Here is a 7,345-nt window from a genome sequence, read left to right as displayed (position 1 = left end):
GTCACCAGCTTGTATTACAAAAGATTATGAGCATGTCTGGTGTTGACATGGCGGGTACAGTTCAATAGCTAATGCTGCTGGGACGAAAGCAGCAGGCATCAGAGCGTTGAAAAATTCAATATCAATTAATGCAGGATTCAAAGCTTGTCTTGACACAGCAGTTAGTGTTTTCCCCCTTGAACAGCAAGAGAGAGGCACTCAAGCTCAGTCTCAAGGGAACCCAAGGATTAGCTGCACAGTCAATACATGAGTCACCTCTCTGCTTTTCTGCCTTTGGCGCTCCTCTCCCCCCATATCTCTCTCTCTCTCTCTCTCTCTCTCTCTCTCTCTCTCTCTCTCATGTGTGGTTATCTACAGGAGGCTCTGCTGATCAAACTCAAGCAGGTCAATCCTTTGCAGGAGCGTTGCAAGGCAAATAAATGGAAGAGCCCCCATGCTGAGCTTTGCAGAGAAACAATTAAGAGAGAGAAAAATAAAAAAGGTTAAAACAGCTAACTGATGATTAGGTTTCATCTTAGCGTGAGAATCATTAATGTCAGTCAGTGCAGACTGGTAAATGGCTAAACAGGGACTGATAATGAAAATAATTTTACAGTAGCTACAGTGTGTGTGTGTGTATATATATATATATATATACACACAGTGAGGAAAATAAGTATTTAAACACCCTGCTATTTTGCAAGTTCTCCCACTTAGAAATCATGGAGGGGTCTGAAATTGTCATCTTAGGTGCATGTCCACTGTGAGAGACATAATCTAAAAAAAATAAATCCAGAAATCACAGTGTATGATTTTTTTTGTATTTATTTGTATGATACAGCTGCAAATAAGTATTTGAACACCTGAGAAAATCAATGTTAATATTTGGTACAGTAGCCTTTGTTTGCAATTAGAGAGGTCAAACGTTTCCTGTAGTTTTTCACCAGGTTTGCACACACTGCAGGAGGGATTTTGGCCCACTCCTCCACACAGATCTTCTCTAGATCAGTCAGGTTTCTGGGCTGTCGCTGAGAAACACGGAGTTTGAGCTCCCTCCAAAGATTCTCTATTGGGTTTAGGTCTGGAGACTGGCTAGGCCACGCCAGAACCTTGATATGCTTCTTACAGAGCCACTCCTTGGTTATCCTGGCTGTGTGCTTCGGGTCATTGTCATGTTGGAAGACCCAGCCTCGACCCATCTTCAATGTTCTAACTGAGGGAAGGAGGTTGTTCCCCAAACTCTCGCAATACATGGCCCCGGTCATCCTCTCCTTAATACAGTGCAGTCGCCCTGTCCCATGTGCAGAAAAACACCCCCAAAGCATGATGCTACCACCCCCATGCTTCACAGTAGGGATGGTGTTCTTGGGATGGTACTCATCATTCTTCTTCCTCCAAACACGGTTAGTGGAATTATGACCAAAAAGTTCTATTTTGGTCTCATCTGACCACATGACTTTCTCCCATGACTCCTCTGGATCATCCAAATGGTCATTGGCAAACTTAAGACGGGCCTTGGCACGTGCTGGTTTAAGCAGGGGAACCTTCTGTGCCATGCATGATTTCAAAACATGACGTCTTAGTGTATTACCAACAGTAACCTTGGAAACGGTGGTCCCAGCTCTTTTCAGGTCATTGACCAGCTCCTCCCGTGTAGTTCTGGGCTGATTTCTCACCTTTCTTAGGATCATTGAGACCCCACGAGGTGAGATCTTGCATGGAGCCCCAGTCCGAGGGAGATTGACAGTCATGTTTAGCTTCTTCCATTTTCTGATGATTGCTCCAACAGTGGACCTTTTTTCACCAAGCTGCTTGGCAATTTCCCCGTAGCCCTTTCCAGCCTTGTGGAGGTGTACAATTTTGTCTCTAGTGTCTTTGGACAGCTCTTTGGTCTTGGCCATGTTAGTAGTTGGACAGATTCTCTCACAGTGGACATGCACCTACGATGACAATTTCAGACCCCTCCATGATTTCTAAGTGGGAGAACTTGCAAAATAGCAGGGTGTTCAAATACTTATTTTCCTCACTATATATATATATATATATATATATATATATATCATAAGTCTGTCATAATCCATCCTGTATATTGCAAAAGCAGTGCAAGGATCACAGTTTTCTCCAGGCCAGAGAAACACGTGTTTCCCGGTTGTTATCTGTCGCAGACAGTCGTTTGAGCCACAGTGAAACCTGCTTGGGTAAATGTTAGTTTGTCTTGGCCTTTCAAAATACTGAATATCCCTGCTTCATTATAGCCTACAGCTCTGTTGCTGTCCTTTCAGCAGCATGTTCCTGCGCTACAGCAAAGAATTAACAGCAGATTACACAATTTTAGTCAATAAAAGACGAATATCAGGAACACCACCGATTGGTGTATTTTGCATGATGCTCCTACAATTGCTGTTCTTGGCTTATGTGTAAAAGATTAAGGGGTCATGGATGTACAAGTATATTACTACACACTTTTACTCATTAATGAAATGTTTCCTACTTCAAAAATATATATTTTGCTTGTATTCGCCTGCATCATAGAAATAATGTGTGGATAATGATGCTTTCATGTTAATATGTAAACAAGCCTTCGTAGCGTAAAAAAACATGTCATATATTTACAAATGTAGCCTACATGTTATGCATTTTTAAAATACCTACAGTCATATATTGTATATTTCTTGTTTTAAACCAGGTCAAGTCACAATATAATCACACTATGTCCAGGTAGAGAGGTAAAACATACATTTTCTGAGGTCAGTTCAGGGTTAAATGATCTTTTCCAACAGGTTCAATATTCTTCTGTACTCTGAAATAAAAACTCTTCTTTCCTAATGCTTGCTGAAACCAGCTCGTATCAGTTTTTACTGGGATTACATTTGTGTCCTCTTGGTCAGTGTTGGCTGAGCTCCAGAGGGCAATAAGAACTGGAGATCAATTCATGCTTTGGCTTTTGACCAGGGAGACAACTGCAAGAGCTGCCTTAAACATGCGTTTCATGGCTACATACATGACGTTGTGCTAAAAAAAGACTGAGGCTGAAGCTGCATGACTCGTGCAAAGTCACCGTCCTCACCAGCTGATGATCCATGTAGAAGACATTCAAATAATGAAACTATAACTGAAATTATTTTTTGTTTTTGTAGAGCTAGTTAGTCCTTAACATGTGATAACTTAAAATGTAAGTTTAAATGTAAAAATGTAAGTGTAAAATATGAACCTTGATGTTAAGTTAATATTTTTCATAAGCTTTGGGTATTGCAATTTCAGCAAACAGTAGGTTCATTCGGCTTATGTACGTTATGTAAATAAATGTAAGCAATGTGATGAAAGTAGCTCTTGGCCACTTTCATTATTTTAAGGTAGACCTTAGATGAAGAAAGGTTGAAGACCCCTGCATTAGAGCTAAGAAACACTGTCCAATCTATTCCTTACACTTTGCTGTTCTGCCACCCTGTCAAAGACACCCTCCAAAGTCTTTATTTAGTATCACTCTTACTAGAGCCAAATTTACTCCCACTTCAGCATTTGGACAAATCCAAAGATTGACAGGACTGCCGTGCCTTGTTACGGTTGCTGAGTTATGATTGGACAATGCTGTCCAAGGGAAGGAACTTGGCCATGTGACTCAGACCAATCTTTGTACACTGCTGTGACCCATCATTTCCTTTTCTTTACAGATGCGTCCAAGACGGACGTCCCAGAAGACTTTGACATTGACATGGAAAACCCGGAGACTGAGAAGGCGGCTGTCGCCATCCAGTCCCAGTTCAGGAAGTTCCAGAAGAAGAAGCGTGTTGAGAAGTCCTAGTGAGCGCCACGTTGCTCTGCCACTGTGTGTAGAGACGGCAGGTGGAAGCGATGGCACAGTGACGATGGTGTGACATTTGCATGTAAACAAATTCATACCTGTTGGAACTCCAGGGGTTGTGATGGGGTTGGGGGGGAGAGAATGCAATAGCTTGTTTATCATATGACAGGTCTGTGATTTCTTAATTATTATAATTACTATAATTTATTATTTGACTGTTGTATCAATAAATTAGTAACAGAAAGAGTTAAAAAGAAAATCTGGTTCTGTTCCATGTATGATGAAGTCTAGCTGGTGTTTGTGTTAGAATATGTTTTTGTACTACCCAGCCTCAATAGTTATACCTGCAACATCCCTTTCTGTACTGCTTAGGACTACGTTTCCAAAAAACACCTGTATGTGTGATTAGATGGAGCAAAAGCTGATGTTAGAGTGAAGGTTTTAGGAAACTTAGCCTAGAGCTTTCCGTCCTGAACAGAACATTTCACCCAGAGGCATTTTTCTTACCCGCATGGTACTATCAAGGTGTGTATCAGTGTACATTGAATAAATAAAGACTCTGTGTGGAACAAGTGTACAGTCAATGTAAATACCCAAATTTGACACACACCTCGAGCTACATATCAAAAGTGGCTGCTATAGTATGTCTAATATATTGCATTAATATACAATCTGCAGGGATAGCAGTGGGATAGATAGATAGAGAGAGAGAGATATATATGATGACAAACTATAAATAGAAACCTCTTCAGAATGAGCTCTGCTGAATCTATTCCCTCTCAGCTTGATGACCTTCTCCATGTAGAGCAAGCCAACTGATTGACTGATTCCCACTGAGCTGTTCTGGCACTTGAAAACAATTACCCAACAGCATGCACCTGCATCAATAGTTTATATTTTAGTTCAGGATTATATAGCAGGTTGATATTTATTATGGAGTACATAATGGTTTGAAAAGGCTAATTCTGTATTTTTTGAGTTTTTCATAGAAATTTGAGGGAGCATTGGCATTTGATTCTTGTCTTGTTGCCTAGCTTCTGCTCCATACTTTGTTTGACTTTCCTTCTGCTGTAAATAACTGGACAGTCAATATTTTGGCTGCAAGGCAGCAGTTACAAACAAGCCTTACACCTTTCAAAGTTTATTACAGAACAGCAGACAGCTTCTATCAATATACAATTTTGTCATATGTGCTACTTGAGCAAGCACAATATACAGTATACTGCTCAGGAACATTATGTGGTCTCCATCATTGGCCTGCACGAGGAAAAATTAGAAAGCATACAAACACTGGCAAAAATTCTGTGTGCTTCAGCCTGAAGGTTAAGTCCTATATTTCAAAGGGATAGCATAGCATAACATATATTATGTCACATACAAACACAGTTTTCTAGGGAGAAATGTATCTATATTTTACCATTTTGAACAACAGAGATAATTTGCTAGCACTACTATTGGGTAGATTGCAATTACATTCTGTACAGACAATCATGGTCACCAGAGTCTGACCATGGTGATCCCCTGACTTTTCATTTACTGCAGCATTACAGTCCCTCCAGGATTTCGCGATGTCGCGATCGCGCCAATTCATGTGAATTCAACCAATCACCGCGAATTTGGCGCGACTCGCAATTTTGACCAAACACCGCAACTTTTCCGCATATTTGACCAATAACCTGAAGTTTCCCGCAACTTCAACCAATCACAGCAGTCCCACGTGCACTCTGAGAGCCAATGACCAATCGGGAGTGAGAACGGGTTGATCATTTCCTTGTTTTTGATATGAAGACGAGACGTGTGTGTGACGCATTTACCAACAAAACGTACAGCGAAAGTGCAAAACGTGCAAAACATTTCAGACCGTCCGATACATTTTAACATCAATGTAGACTTGAAGTTGCTGCCGTTTCCATCCTGGCTGTCATTCTCTCTGCAGCGGGTGGGGCTACTGCTCCATACCCCCTGCGACTGACGCTTGCACACACACAAACACACACACAAACAACACACACACGGTGGATGCAGGAGAAAAAGGAGATGAGACGACACGATGACCTAAATTGAGGACAGCTACACTCGTTATTGTACGAGCAATGATAAGTTAAAGTCAGTACTTTATCAAACCATATGAATGTGTGTCCCAGGCCAGGATAGGAAAATAACTAACAATGTAAAGATCAACAAGCCACTGACAGATATGTTCAAATTTGATTGATTCAATAAATTATTTTTTGTCTTAAATCCACCAGCCATTTTCATATTATACCAACATTTAGAGCATCCTGAGCCTTTTTGGTAAGGTTACTAGGAAATCTCAGCCCAGAGTAGTTTTATTCTCCCCAAAACAAGTTTCCTTTTTATTTTTTAAGAACTATACAAAAAAAAAAAAAAAACCACAACTTTTTTGCAACTTTCACTGTCTCCCGCAACTTCATTGCAACAAACATACAAAAGACATCACAACTTTTATCGAAATGTTTTACAAAAGCTCCCGCGAAATCAGGCATTTTGGGCCGCAACAATCTAAAAAAAAGGCCGCGAAATCCTGGAGGGACTGATTACCAGCAGGTCCAAATTGATAGACATCTAACAACTATTGTAAAGACATTCATGAATCCCAGCCGATGAATCCTAATTACATTGGTGATGTGTGACCTTTCCTCTTGCGCCTCCATGAGGTTGACATTCATGATTTTGAGTGAAATGTCTTGACAGCTTTGGGATGGATTACCATGAAATTTGGTTCATTAATTTTCCCCACAGGGGAATTGAAATAACTTTTCTCAACCCTTAACTTTTCATCGTAGCACCATCATTAGATCAGAATTTAAATTAGTACAATACATTGGTGTTCCTTGTCTTGTTTCCACATTAGCAGGATGAACACATCACTTTTAAATCTTACTACCTACAGGTTTTATTTTGTGATGGATAACAAGGTTTTTAATAATGCCCCATCCCCCAAATAAATGTATAAAAAGGGGCATTCATTTACATTACGTTTAACTGTGGTTTCTAATAAGGTGTTTGAGTTTTTTTTAATTTAGGATCACTCTTAATAAGAATTCTGCTCCAATGAGAACTTTGAACCAACAGTTAAACAACATATATGTGACTATAACCTTAATCTAGAAAAATAAGTGGTTTTACATTTTACAAGACAGGAATTTAAACTGTCAAAGGCTAAGCTGAAGTTGCAGTGATTATCTTACAATCAGGATCATGACACTGCACAAGGATGGGTCACTGAACTGTATTATATCAGGGTCAGTGATGACCTTTGCACCCCAGGGAATTGATCCTCACAGCAGAGCAGCTTTGTAAGCCTGGGAGGATTAAACTGCCATGACAAGTTTACCTGTTTCCTTGATATGCACAGCCAGATGGTTGATCCATCCATTATATTTTATATATAGCTTAAATTTCCATGAAACCGATGCGATGCTTGTGTGTGATTTTCCTGCTAATAAATCTATACAAAGCAGGTTTGGTACCATTGTCTTGGTCCCTAAAAAGAGAAAACACAGTGACCTTTACATTTCCAGTGAAGGTCATTATCTCATG

The sequence above is a fragment of the Sander lucioperca genome, chromosome 8 (assembly GCF_008315115.2).
Source record: "Sander lucioperca isolate FBNREF2018 chromosome 8, SLUC_FBN_1.2, whole genome shotgun sequence".
NCBI classification, from domain to species: Eukaryota; Metazoa; Chordata; class Actinopteri; order Perciformes; family Percidae; genus Sander; species Sander lucioperca.
Note: the sequence above shows the minus strand (reverse complement) of the source record.